Source organism: Lithobates pipiens, unplaced genomic scaffold (genome assembly GCF_037356315.1).
Source record: "Lithobates pipiens isolate NorthernLeopardFrog02 unplaced genomic scaffold, aLitPip1_a1.2 Scaffold_23, whole genome shotgun sequence".
NCBI classification, from domain to species: Eukaryota; Metazoa; Chordata; class Amphibia; order Anura; family Ranidae; genus Lithobates; species Lithobates pipiens.
Window position 1 is genome coordinate 172,472,147 of NW_027507785.1, and position 15,434 is coordinate 172,487,580.

A 15,434-nucleotide genomic window follows, 5' to 3' on the forward strand; every position below is an offset into this window, starting at 1 on the left:
GGGTCAGATGGCACTAACAGGTGGCACTGGGGGCAGGTAGTACTGGGGCGGATGGCACTGGGGGAGGATGGCACTTTTTTTTATTTATTTTTTATTTTTCCCCACTTACGGCCGCTGCAGCCGTTCATCTCTCCCCTCTCACATGCTGTTTGTGTGAAGAGGGAGAGCGGCGCTAAGAGATGATCTCATATGTTTACATATGAGATCACCTCACATTGGACACGCAGATCACGCTGTAAACGGCCGCTGTGATTGGCCGTTTACAGCGATCTGTGTTTGCCTGTCTCCGGGGGACACGGCAAACACAAAACTTCCCTGATGCGCGCCCACAGCGGTGCACATTTTGGAAGTAAACACCAGGACGTCCAGGGACGGCCTCCCGGGCGAAAGCGCCCGCTCTAAAGCCGTCATTCGGCTATAGGGCGGGCGGGAAGCGGTTAAATACATGACAAAGGATACCCAGATCTCTGTTAAGGCTAAAGGGACAGACTACAGAAGTTGCCTGCCATGAGGCACTATTTTGTCTGCCTGAAATGTCAAACTGAGCATCTGAAATAAACGTATGCGTTGTAAGTCATTTTCGCTATTTGTAAAAGACATTTTAGGATACTGATCTCCATAGTTGAGCTTTTCACAGCAGTTTGATAAACAAATGAAAAATATAAAAAGCAACCTAATCTCAACTTAATGACTGATTAGAACACTATGTACATATGCAATATTTACCAGTTATCAATAGCCAACACTTTCTATTTTTTTTTGTAGGAAATGGCTAAAACATGTTTTTTTAACTGCTTGCCGACCAGCCGATGTCATACTAAGGCAGCTGTACGTCGGCCCTTTAAGCAAGAATAGTAGGCGCGCCCGCTGCACTGCGATCTCGGGCATGAGAGCCAGAACAGGGACGTGTGTGTAAACACAAATCCCTGTTCTGTCAGAGGAGAGACAGATTGTGTGTTCCTACAAGCTAGGAACAACAATCTGTCATCTCCTCTATTCAGTTCCTTCCCCCTACAGTTAGAACACACACAAGGGAACACAGTTAACCCCTTGATCGCCCCCTAGTGTTAACCCTTTCTCTACCCGTGACATTTACATAGTAATCAGTGCATTTTTATAGCATTGATAGCTGTATAAATGTCAATAGTCCCAAAAATGTGTCAAAAGTGTCCGATTTGATAATGTCGCAGTCCTGATAAAAATCACAGATCACCGCCATTACTAGTAAAAAAAAAAAAAAATGCCATAAATCTTTCCCATAGTTTGTAGATGCTATAACCTTTGCACAAACCAGTCAATATACGCTTATTGCGATTTTTACCAAAAAATATGTAGAAGAATACATATTGGCCTAAACTGAGGGGAAAAAAATAGCTTTTTAAAAAAAATGTATTATAGCAAAAAAAAATTTAGCTTTTTTTGTTTAGCACAAAAAATAAAAACCACAGAGGTGATCAAATACCACCAAAAGAAAGCTCTACTTGTGGGGAAAAAAAGGGAGTAAATTTTGTTTGGGCACGACCGCGTAATTGTAATTTAAAGCGACACAGTGCCTTATCACAAAAATGGCCTGGTCATTAAGCAGGCAAATGTTCCGGGGCTGAAGTAGTTAATACTGTCTGTTTCTTTCCTGTGGAGAGTGACCTAGTTGTCTCGGTGACCATTGTCAAAACCAAAGAGAAAATATATACAAAACCACTTTAAATGTCCTTTAAGCAGTTAGGTGATTTACTACAAATTAGTAATATTGTACAGCCGATATAAAAACTGATGGCATGTGTTTTTCTTGTGCCATTGTGAGACCAGGTCTTGAAATGTAGAAAACCGGCTAGCTGAGATCCTGTGGCCATGTTTAACCTAGCTTTTAATATATAATTGTAAGCTGTTTTTGTGGATCACATGGGTTAGAGGGTATTTAGTTGACTTTTTGAGCTTTCCACTGATCATTGTTTGAAGGATGAGCCAACTGAGTGAACATTTGCCTTTTTCTCTGTTTAGTTTTCAGTTTGAATTTTTACATCACACTGTACTTCTATTTAAAAAAACAGCAGGAATTCTTTATAGAGTAGAAAATGCAAATAGGCTTTACATTAAATACTTAAAATGTGTATATTGTGCTAAAGCAAATTAAACATTATGGACATGGTGAATCATCCCCTATTTTTCAGTTTTTATCACTTTATAGTCCTAAACCAGTGAAAATGTATAAAATCTAAGAACTCAATGAATTGAATAAATTCAGTAATAAAACTAAAGTATATCTAAAGCCAAACTTAATTTTTTCAGTTTAGATAGAGTAGAGAAGTGTAAAAGTTTTTGTTTTTTGTCATCTGGGTCTTGTTATGGAGATTTATCTTCACTTCCAGTCTGGCAGGTTCTACAGAGATTGAGAGGAGTTGTCAGCGTAATCCATTCTTAGATGTCACAGGCGCAAGCATCCAAGTTTCACTTCTTTTCCTGTTCTGGTGGCATTTCAAAATGTTGGATTTACCCTCACTTTCGTTCCCAGCAACAATGATGTTCACAACAATTTGGAATCTCCCAAATGGGGATACAGACAGCAATAAAAATCTGACACTGGTTCTAAAGCTGGTCATAGATTGCTCTGCATTTTGGCAGTTTCAGCAGAAACCAGACACATTTAGATAAGTCTTTGGGCAGGCTGGTTGTACTGAAGTCAGGTTAACAGGGTAGTTATAGACGCCAGCAGTGATCATTGTATTCTGACAGCTGGAAAAACCTCTCACTGTCAGTATACAATAGTGCAGCAGGTATGATTCCTCCATCATTGACTGTGCTGATGTGGGAATCGAGCTAATTTTGAGAAAATTGCATAACGTATGGCGTTCCTTACTCATCACCACTCTATCCAAATACAAAAGGGGGGGGGGATTGCGTTTTGACAATTTGCGACCCAGCATACGTGTAATGCCGCGTACACATGATCCGACTATCAGGCCAACTTAGTCCAGCCGACAACCCGCCGGACTTTGCAGCGGAGATCTGCCGGACTTTGGAAATTAACGGACTTGCCCACTTGCGGATTTGTTTATTGGGTCCCCCAAAGTCCATAGCAGGCCCTTATTCGAGCACGCAGCCTGGCCGGTCAGGAAAGGGGATGGGGACAAGTGAGCACCCCCCCCCCCCCGAGCTGAACCAGGCCACATGCCCTCAACATGGTGAAGTGCTTTGGGGAAGGGGGGCCCTGCGCCCCCCCCCCACCCCAAAGCACCTTGTCCCCATGTTGATGAGGACAAGGGCCTCTTCCCAACAACTCTGACCGTTTGTTGTCAGGGGGCTTATCAGAATCTGGGAGCCCCTTTAATAAGGGGCCCCAGATTCCGGCCCCCCACCCTATGTGAATGAGTATGGGCTACAATGTACCCCTACCATCCACCTGGGGGAAAAAAAGCGTAAATAAAAAAAACAACGCTGGTTTTTAAAGTACTTTATTAGACAGCTCCAGTGGTCTTCTGTCTTGATGGGGTCTTCTCACCGGACACCTCCGCTATCTTCTGCTAGCTCTTTTACTAGCAGAGGAGCCCAACTTTCTCCTTAGTCGCCGCCGCCGTCCAGGTGTCTTCTTCCGACTTCGGGAGTCTTGTCCCGCTCTTCGGTTCTTCTTGCCGGGCCTCCGCTTTCTTCTTCCAGCTCTTTTACTAGTGTTGGCCAGGTCTTCTGTCGCTGTCTCCGCCCCGCCTTCTTCCAATGTTGACACGATGCTGTCTCCGGCCGTAATGCTGGGGACGCGTTGTGCGGCGACTTATATAGGGACAAGGAGTGGGGTCACCGGGTGATTTCACATGGTGACCTCACCCCTTATGATGTCAGTCCCAGCATCCTCCGGGACTGTGACATCATAAGGGGCAGGGTCACCATGTGACATCACCTGGTGACCCCGCCCCTTGTCCCTATATAAGTCACCGCACAACGCGCCCCCAGCATTACAGCTGAAGACAGCGTTGTGTCAACATCAGAAGAAGAAGCAGAAGGCAGCGTTAGAAGACCGGGCCAACACTAGTAAAAGAGCTGGAAGAAGAAAGCGGGGGTTCGACAAGAAGAACTGAAGAGCGGGACAAGACCCCAGAAGTCAGAAGAAGACCCCCCGGATGGCGCGGCGATGAAGGAGAATTCTGCGCTCCTCTGCTAGTAAAGGAGCTAGCAGAAGATAGCGGAAGAGTCCGGCGAGAAGACCCCATCAAGATGGAAGAAGACCACCGGAGCTGTCTAATAAAGTACTTTTTAAAAACCTGTGTTGTGTTTTTTTTTTATTGACACTTTTTTTCCCCCCAGGTGAATGGGTAGGGGTACATTGTACCCCATACTCATTCACATAGGGTGGGGGGCAGGAATCTGGGCCCCCCTTATTAAAGGGGGCTCCCGGATTCTGATAAGCCCCCTGCCCGCAGACCCCGACAACCAACTGTAAGGGTTGTCGGGTAGAGGCCCTTGTCCTCATCAACATGGGGACAAGGTGCTTTGGGGTGGGGGGGCCGCATGCCCTCAACATGCCCCCATGTTGAGGGCATGCGGCCTGGTATGACTCAAGAGGGGGGGGTGCTCGCTCGTCCCCACCCCCTTTCCTGACTGGCCGGGCTGCGTGCTCAGATAAGGGTCTGCTATGGACTTTGGAGGGACCCCCACGCTTCCCCTTTAAATCCATACAGGTGACTGGGTTAGCGAGGTGTCAATCTCACTGATGGAGGCGGCGACATTGACTTCCTTCGCTAGTCATGTCTTCCTGGAGTCACATTCAAAATGAACTGACTTTTCGTCCGTTCATTTCAAAAGTCCGGCGGACTAGCACACAGATGGGCGGAGAGTCCGGCGAACAATTGAGTCAAAACTTCTTTCTAAGTCCGGATTTTTGGGAAGAAAAAGTCCGCTGGAGCCCACACACGGGCGGATTGTCCGGTGGACTCTGGTGCGCCGGACAATCCGATTGGGTGTACGCAGCATTAAGGACACCTGATGTCTCACCCAAGAGGACCTGTTACGAAGAGTTTATATCATGTAGGGGATTTGTGCCACCTACGTACAAAACCATTGCATCCGTTGCATATCGCCACACGTGCCCGAGTGAGAGCAATAGCTCTAGGGCCAAGACTCACAGCTAGTTCTAAAATAATGACCTACAGGGGCTTGTGTTGCTAATGGAACATATAAGGTAACGAAGTCCATCATTTTGCAGGCATGTGAAGTTTTTAAGCTTAAATGGTTAATTCACCTTAAAAATGTACCAATTAAAGTGGAGGGCCACCCTTAAAAACAAAAGTACAATAACAATTTGCAAAAAATCTGAAAAAAAATGAATTTTTTATTTTTTTTTAAACTTACCAGAAATGCCTGTTGCTAGGCATATCGTCCTAATCTGCCTCTTCCTCCTCTGCGGTGATGTTCTGTCTTCTCTCCTCCATGCGGCGTCTTCTGGTTAATGGGTCGTGCTGTGTTCTGGGAATTGTGTGACCCCGAACACTGCACGCCCCATTCACAAAGCGCTGCGTGACTCGCGCATGCGCAGTAGGAAACGGGCAGTGAAGCCGCAAGGCTCCGCTGCCTGTTTCCCTTAGTTGAAATGGCGGCCCCGAGAGCCGAGGGACGGGTCAGCCTCGGGCGGCCGACATCGTGGGTGCCCTGGACAGGCAAGTCTGCTTATTAAAAGTCAGCAGCTACAGTGTTTGCAGCTGCTGCCTTTTAAAAAAAAATTTTTAAAGCTGGCCCTCCTCTTTAAGGGGACCCATATCAACAAAAAGCACTGTGCAGATTAAAACAATTAAAACTTTTTTTCTATCAAAAAGTTTTCCAGCCCTAAGACCCCTTTCACATCGAGCCGCCTAGGGTGTCAGCAGTAAAGCAGTGCTATTTTTTTATACCGTAGTTTTAGTGTTGCTATTCGGCCGCTAGCAGGGCAGTTTTGAACCCCCGCTAGCAGCCGAAAAGGAGTTAAATCTGCCCTCAAACCGCCGCCAGAGCAGCGTTTTGTCAGCAGTATCACAGCGCTGCCCCATTGATTTCAATGGGGAGCAGCGGTGGAGGAGCGGTGAGTTCACCGCTCCAAAGAAACTGCTGGCAAGACTTTTTCTGACGCCCTGCCAGCGTACCGCTCCAGGCTTTCACACTAGAGTGAATGGAGCCGCTTTTTGCAGGTGCTATTTTTAGCACTTAGGAGCCTGAAAAACGTTGGCGTTGTGAAAGCGGTCTAAACCTTTCACCTATTTTCTAAATTGCTGCAATTGTAAATTCCAAAAGCCAATATAAAGGAATAGTAGTGGTTAAAAAAAAAGCACTTGTGGGTTTAACCAATCTTGTTTTTTTATACAATTCTCGTTTAAGTGGGCATGGCAAGAGGTATGTGTCTCCTATGCCTGCTGCATACTTTTGCTGATAGGTGTCCCTCATTCCCATCTCAAAAAGTTGGGAGGTATGTAAATGAAGAGTTGAAACGGGAATCATTTTGGGTAGTCTCACCCATAACACTGCACAATTTATGTTTAGATGATGTTTCAAATATGTATACACTTAGGCTGGGCTCACACTTGTGTGATGTGGGAAACCCTATGATTCCTGTGCGGGTTTCCGCATCACATTTGATTCGCCAGCGGTTCACACTGACATCTGTGATTCGTTGCGGTTCATATATCACCGTGCGAACTGTGAAATGGTGCAGGAATCTTATAGTTGTGGACACTTATGTTATCTGATTCCAGTGAGGACCAAAAAAAGGGTCCTGCAGTTTTGGTGTGAATGTGATGCAATTTCAGCCATAGTTTGTATGGCTGAAATCACATCTCACAGACATCGCATTTGATCTGCACAATAATGCAGTGTGAATCACATGCGATGTCTGGCATCACACAAGTGTGAACCTGCTCTAAAATGCAGGGTATTTGTATGTTTGTTATAATGTATGTTGCTGTAAATAGAGATAAAGGAAGAGAAAGAGGTACACACAGCGATATTGAGCGAGGGAGAGAGAGAAGTACAGAAAGATTGAGAGCTATAGAGAGAAAGAAGATATAGTTTTGATATCCAGTATATATAGACAGTCAGTGTGAAGCTTACAGCAGGGAGGAGAAAGCTGAGCATGAAATGCTAGTGCATGTGCCAGCCCCTCCTATACAGCCACAAAGGCAAGGATTCATGGAACTTGTAGTTTCTTATTAGTTCAATGAACTACAATCCCAGAAGGCATTGCTACAAGGAAGTAGGAAGCAGAAGAGAAGCTTTCAGTGCATTTTTTAAAATGACTCACAAAAATAGAATATGCAGAACTCTGGAGTAATTTTTACAAAAAAATATTATGCATACTAAAATTGTCATCAATGTTAGGCATGATTTATGAAGAAATTAGATTTTTTTGTGCTGGTGGTGAACTTACACTTTAACATGTTGGATATCTATACAGTGCAATCTCATGTCTTTTATATAAATTTTTAAAAAAAGTTATAGATTGCGTTTTGCACTTGATGGCACTTTGTGTGACATAAAAAAATTGGAGTTACCACTATACCACCTTTTGGAGGTTTTAACTAATCTTCAGGGCTTAAATCATTTTTTAAACATATGCAGAAAAGCACAAAAATGGCCATGGCAGCAAAAGGGTTACATGACCATTCTAATAACAGACTTTAAAGCCACCACTAAACTGTTGCCACTGTTGAGGGTTTTTGCCATAATGTGTCAGTATGCAGCCCCCAAGTGATACAATGGCTGTAATCTCCATTATCTCTCTGTGGCTGCTAACACCTTCAGTGTCTTTGATCATCTTGATTGGTGGGGATGATGTAACTCCCATGCATGCTCATGGAAGTTATGGTGTCCCAGCATCAACATACCAAGTTTGTAAGAAAGCTGCGCATGCATGGCTTGGTGGACATACAGAAAATTGTATACTCCATCTTTCTGTAATTTTCCTTTCCTGGCACTTCTTCATGGCAGCACACACTGGGCCTCCACAACCTGACAGAATTGGATAGCTATACATTTTCAAGAGAGACACCCCACTTCATTCTCTGTATGTATCATCTAAGAACGGGCGGGCTTCTGTGTGCTGCCATGAAGATGCGTCAGGAAAGGAAAATTACGGAAAGGTGAGTATACAATTTTCCGTTTACCTAACGCCTTCATGGCAGCACACACTGTAAATAACTCGCCAGTCAGGTTGGTGCAAAAAATTTTTTATTCCTTATAATACTGTACAATTGGCTCTAATAATGGTTCTGCCAAAGTCTGCCAATGTTAACTGGGAAGAGTCCATACTATCGTGGGACATGAACGTATCAGTGAAATATCAGGTCGCTGCCTTGCAGATCGGCTCTGGTGAAACTCTGCAGTATGCTGCCCACAAAGTCGCCACTGCCCTGGTTGAGTGAGCACTGATGCCTTCTGGAATTGCAAGCTGACAGATGGAATATGCCTTCTTGATGGAGTTGACTGGCCAAGACACAATCGTACAAGAAGTTGCTGGTTGACCTTTCCTGGCCACATGAGGATTTATCAAGAGAGCACCTGTCTTTCTGTTTCAATATGTTTATTGAGAATTTTTGAATAAACAGTAATAAACAAGAGATTACAATCTACTCCTTGTGAGCCCTCACAGGGGCCACTAAGAGAGCACCCATCTTTCTAAAGGTAGTTGTAGCTGCCAGATAACTGGTGATAACTGATTTGACATCCAGCGCATAGGGTTTACCTTGATTAGTGAAAAATGGAAGGATGATGTCTTAATTATAATGAAATGAAGTTGACACTTTGGGGATGAAACGGTCTAAAGGTCTCAGTACCACTCTGTCAGGATAAAAGATCAGATAAGGTTTTGTTATCATTATTGCTTGTATCTCAGAAACTCTTTTCGCATTTGTAATAGCGATGAGGAAGGTTAGCTTCAAAGTTAAGTTCTATAACGAGATTGACTCAACCGGGTAAAAAGGATGGTTTGCCAGCGCATCAGGTACTAATGAGAGGTCCCATACCAGGAATGTCAGTTTTTTTTGGAGGTCTGATGTTCAGGCATGCCCTCAAATTGAATTATGAGGGGCTGTATTGCCCATCTAATGCCTGTTTTAGCAGATAGGGCAGATAAATGGACTTTTAGAGTACTTAAGCTTAACCCCTTATTAATACCTAATTGGGGGGACTCCAAACTTTTCAGGGGTTCCGGTGATACTGGATTCCAGTTCCTTTGTTGGGCCACAGAACAAATTTTTTCCCATATTTGCGTGCATGTGCTGTTAGGCTATATCGCACTGGGGCGTTGCGTGCGCTGGCAGTAAAGCGTCCCTATATGTAGTGGCACTTTACTGTCATATTAGCAACACTATTCGGCCGCTAGCATGGGTTAAAACTGCCCTGCTAGCTAAGGCCTCCTCGTCCAGAAAGGAATTATTGCTATTACCGTAGCAGATGATCTCCTTAGCCTGGATAGGAACCTTGCGATTAGGGGAATTGGTGGGAATATGTATCCTAGCTTGAAATTCAAAGGATGGATCAGGCAGTCTATTCCCTCAACTGACGGGAAAGTTGCTTTCGACAGGAATCTTTGACATTTAGTGTTCACAGGTGTAGCCGCCAAGTCAATCTCTGGCATTCCACAAGTCTGTCAGAAGAGAAAAAGCCTGATGGCTCAATGACCATTCGTTGTTCGAGAGAAGTTCTCTGCTTAGGTAGTCGGCCAACATGTTTTTCGCTGCCGGGACATACACTGTCCTCAGGTCTGTCAGATGTATTTGTGCCCAGTCTAAGATGGGGTGAACTTCCTCCATTAGTGTGCAGCTCCTGGTACCTCCTTGTTTTTGTACGTACGCCACTGCAACTCTATTGTTCATCCGAATGAGTACGCTCTTCGGCCTCAAGCATTGAGCAAATGCTATGAGAGCCTGAAAGGCTGCTCTGAGCTCCAGTATACTCAAAACCACACCGTGTGCTTGAAACCGCCACTGACCTTTAGCTGCCTGATCTCGGTAATTGGCTCCCACTCCCTCCTGACTGGCATCTGACGTGACTACTTCCGGTTATGGAGGGACTATAGATCTGTGCCTCCTGAGGTTGCTCAAATGAGTCCAACACCATATTGATTGTTTCACACATTTGTGAATGGAAATTGTCTGAAGCATTGATGCTCCATCCCACTGCCTCAGAAGAGATGCACAGAAAACAATAAAATAAAAGCCTTGTCAATTTGATTAACTAGATAAATTGTTAAAATGTACCATCATCCAAAATTATAAGGAATATAGGTCGGGAGGCCTGGTTCCCACACCAGGCTTACCGAAGACAAAAGCGAGCTAACAGACTATTACGGTACATGTAGAGACATTGGTAACAAAATATTTGAACCAGAGTTAAAATGCAGACAAATTTTATTCAAGTAGTAAAATCATTTAACAGTGTACAAACTGATACAGGTGGTGACGTATTTCTACTAGTTTCGCTCTAAATGAGCTTCTTCAGGAAATACATACGTCTGTAAGAAGATATGAGTATAAATATGCATAATAAATTGAACAGAAAAAAATCATTTGGGATACGATATAAAAAAAATATAAGGGGGAAAGGTAAATGGCGCAAAATACATGTATGGTGCTTATCCCCCTCGGTGTACCACCGTAGCGCCTAAAGGGCCCTGGAAGAGTCTCCCCTGGCGACTGGGGGAGGTGTTAGAGTAGGCAGGCCGGTATCTGAGTAGGGAAATATGATGTTGAATTATATTAAAAGATGGGTAATTACATCCTAATTGGTGAACCGGATAGTGGGGTCAAACCGCCTATATAGTTACAGAATTCTCATCAGTGAATAAGCGATAATAATGTGACGGCGGTGAACTTAGACTTAGACTCATAACGTGTATGTACTTGTGTATATACATGACCGTGCGAGGGGAGGGGAGAAAAAAGGGGGGGAAAGGGAGGGGGAGGGGGGACAGAAAAGGGGAAAAAAGGACAAAAAAGAGAAGGGGGGAGGAGAGAAAAAGGGAACGAAGAAGAGGGGAGGAGGGGATGGAAGAGAAAAGGAGGGGAGGGGAGAGAAAAGGAGGGGAGGGAAAGGGAAGGAAATTGTTGGACCAGAGGGGAGAAAGATAAAGGGGGAAGGGGAGGAAGAGGTAAAGTGTGAAGGGAGGGGATATGAAGGAAGAGGCAGTGAAAGAGAAATGAGAGAATGATGGGAACAAGGCAAGGTGAGAAGGGTAATTCTGAAGCACACCGAATCGTGATGATTGACAAGAAGTAAAAAAAACAATGTATTTTGCGCCATTTAGCTTTCTGTTCAATTTATTATGTATATTTATACTCATATCTTCTTACAGACGTATGTATTTCCTGAAGAAGCTCATTTAGAGCGAAACTAGTAGAAATACATCACCACCTGTACCAGTTTGTACACTGTTAAATGATTTTACTACTTGAATAAACTTTGTCTGCATTTTAACTCTGGTTCAAATATTTTGTTACCAATGTCTCTACATGTACTGTAATAGTCCGTTAGCTCGCTTTTGTCTTCGGTAAGCCTGGTGTGGGAACCAGGCCTCCCGACATATATTCCTTATAATTTTGGATGATGGTACATTTCAACAATTTATCTAGTTAATCAAGTTGACAAGGCTTTCATTTTATTGTTTTCTGTGTATTTCAATATTAAGGTGGATAACACACCAGGCGTGTCGACCTGGGTGGGTCTTGCCCTCTTGAGGACTTTTGAGCCCTAGAACTCTACTCCTCTCAGGGGTTGAACCCCCTCAGTATTAGTCAGTGCTGAGCTCCCTTTCTCTTTTACTTCCTCCCTACCCTATTCGGAAGGGGGGAGGGCCTCGCCCTTACCTTTTTGTATATAAAAAAAATAATTTCTTTCTATATAAGGTTGTGATTATATTTGAACAATTGCTTTTTACAGTTGAGGTCCAGCTTGACTCACGGGCGCAATTGATGGTCACCCAGCACGGATGTTCTTGGCACAGCTTGGACTGGGTTTATGACCCAAATACAAGCTTCTTGTTTAAATGTTAACAACAGATCAGGGGAGGAAATCAAAACCTTCCTTGACCGAATGTATAACCTATTAAAACGTAAATCTCACCTTCATTGGCATTTAGAGTACTTCAAACAATACATTAAAGAAGAGACCTACCCTATGGAGTTGAGAATTCAATTATTTCCTACCATTAAAGTCCCGTCCCCATCCTTTAAAACTGCATGGGAAATTTTTTTAACCCATTGCAGCTTAGAATTAATGGAAACATTAACTACACAATACACCTCAGATATGATTTCCCTTGATAGTGAAATTAATAGGCTCAACACCTATTATCAACATCTTCTCGAATCTCCTTCTTTCCCTAGCCATTGGAAGGAGATCCGCAAATGTTTAGAGGAATTAAATAAAGAGATTTTTTCAAACAAACAAACCAAATTCATGAAAGACGAGCTCGCCTTCTCTGAGGGTTTTGCATATAAATGGTCCGGCTGCATGAGAGGTAGAAAAGCAACTTCACAGGACATCCCGACAATTGACCCCGTTTTACACTATGCGGAATCAGATTCGTCCTTGTCCTCTGCCTCTCACTCGGCAGGTCCCCGCTCCACGAAAACAGCAAATTCTAGTTCAACACGTAAACGTGACCGCCATAGCGATGGCACTTCCCCAGCAGCTCCCTACAAAGGCAAGAAAACATCCACTAGACACAAATCAGCACACACGGTGGGGGCTCCTTCCCCTTCTCCCCCACAACCAGCTGATGTAGCTGGTCCCTCAACATTACATAATGTTATTCTAAAAGCCTTGGGAGCTATGACAGGTAACCCTAAAAGGTCCTTGGTCGACATTGATTTTTTAGACTTAACCCCTCCAGAACTCAAAAAGCCACAACAGACCAAACTCCCACCCCCTTACCCAGCACTCCCAGTCTACACAATTAACCACTTGCCGCCCACCCTATAGGCAAATGACGGCTGCAAAGTGGTTTCAAAATCCTGACCAGACGTCATATGACGTGATCAGGATTTTGAGCCGCTGCAGCGATCGTTGTCGCTGGGTGTCAGTCTGACACCCTGCAACTACAATCTCTGTAAAGAGTCTCTGACGGAGACTCTTTACCATGTGATCAGCCATGTCCAATCGCGGCTGATCACAGTGTAAATAGGAAAAGCCGGTGATCGGCTTTTCCTCACTCGCGTCTGTCAGACGCGAGTAGAGGAGAGCCAATCGGCTGCTCCTCTGACAGGGGGGTCTGTGCTGATCGATTATCAGCGCAGCCCCCCCCCCCAGGATGCCCACACTGGACCGCCAGGGACGCCACTAGACATACCCAGCACAAAGTAATCCTCCCCAGACCACCAGGGATGCCAGTCAGTGCCCACAATGGATGCCAATCAGTGCCCATAATGGATGCCAATCAGTGCCCACAATGGGCATCACTGATTAGCATGCATTATTGTTTGGCACTGATTGGCATCCATTAGTACAGTATAACATAATACAATGCCGCCTATCAGTGCCCACCTGTGCCGCCTATCAGTGCCCATCCGTGCCACCTATCAGTGCCCATCTGTGCTGCCTATCCATGCCCATCTGTGCTGCCTATCCATGCCCATCTGTGCCGCCCATCCATGCCAATCCGTGCCAGCTATCAGTGCCAATTTGTGCCACCTATCAGTGCCCATCCGTGTTGCCCATCAGTGCCGCATATCAGTGTCCATCAATGCCACCTCATCAGTGCCACTTCATTGGTGCCCATCAGTGCCGCCTTATCAGTGCCCATCAGTGCCCTTTAGTGAAGGAGAAAACATACTTATTTACAAAGTTTTGAAACTGAAACAAAAAAAACTTTTTTTTTCAACATTTTCGGTATTTTTTTATTTGTTTAGCAAAAAATAAAACCCGTAGAGGTGATCAAATACCACCAAAAGAAAGCTCTATTTGTGGGAAAAAAATGATAAAAATTTCATTTGGGTGCAGTGTAGCATGACCGCGCAATTGTCATTCAAAGTGCGACAGCGCTGAAAGCTCAAAATTGGTCTGGGCAGGAAGGTGTTTAAGTGCCCGGTATTGAAGTAGTTAAACATTATTAACTTGGCCGCATTTCCTTTATCGCCGGAAGAGACCTCAGTTCTACAACTGGGTGTAGGCTTCTGCCCACTTCAACCCCTACATGTTACAGAAACCATTAAAGATCTTTATCTCTTCGCAAGGAACTTAACTTTCAAATCAATTTTTGACTCTAATCGACAAAAGATTAACCTGGAGTGCGAGCTCGCCGAGCGTACAAGGCACTTTACAATGGACGAATTCCGCGCATTACGTGATTTAATGCTACTATACGACGAGGGACAGACCGAAGACGGCACTGACTCATCTACAGAGTCAGTGCAGTCAAGGACCGAGACCCCTATATCCTCATCTGCGACCTTGGTACCATCACGTCAATTTAAAACCAAATCACAAAAATTCCCAGATCTGATGACTTGTCCGTCGATCTGGGCATTTCTGCATCAATGCATTAAGGATCTGAAAAAACAAACTTGGCCTGACTTTTTACCCAATCTAACTCTTGAACAACAATATGCCCTTAAGTGTCTACAGCAGTGGGATGATATAGTAATCAAACCTTCCGAAAAGGGAGGAAATATAGTGGTCATGTCCCACGGCCAATATTTGGCCATGTGTCATGATATACTTAACAATACCACCCAGTACCTACCCATTTCATCCATCAGCATTATGCAGTTCATTAACGAGTTTGCTGAACTCTGCACAAGAGCTTACTGGAAAGGCCTAATCGATCGAGACACCCTCAACTTTTTAGTTCCCAAATTTCCCCGTACCCCGACTTTCTATTCCCTACCAAAGACACATAAGAATCTCGCTAGACCACCAGGGAGACCCATTGTATCGAGCATAGGATCTTTAACAGACCACGCAAGCAAGTTTGTGGACAGCTATCTACTCCCACATGTCTCGAGCTTACCTTCATATATTCAGGATACATTCGATCTCCTAAGTCAAATTGAGGGCATTCTGCCCTCCCGACTCCCTCCTCGTGGCAATTGATGTGGAGGCTCTTTATTCGAGCATCCCCCCCCTGAGGCGGAAGTCGAGGCGGCCAGAATGTTCCTAATGGAACAGGAACATACATCCTGGCCCCTCAATGAATTTATTCTTGAACTACTTACTTTCATTCTTACACGTAATGTTTTCATTTTTCAAGATCAACATTATTTACAAATTCAAGGCGTAGCGATGGGCACGTCATGTGCACCATCCTACGCCAACCTCTGTCTCGGTGCCTGGGAGAGATCTATTTTTTCCGATGATCAGTACCAACCTTTTCTGGAGTACATCCTGTGTTGGTATAGATTTATCGATAACTTATTTGTGGTATGGACTGGGCCGGGCTCTGTATTGAATCAATTCATCAAATTAATTAACATGAATGACAAGAACTT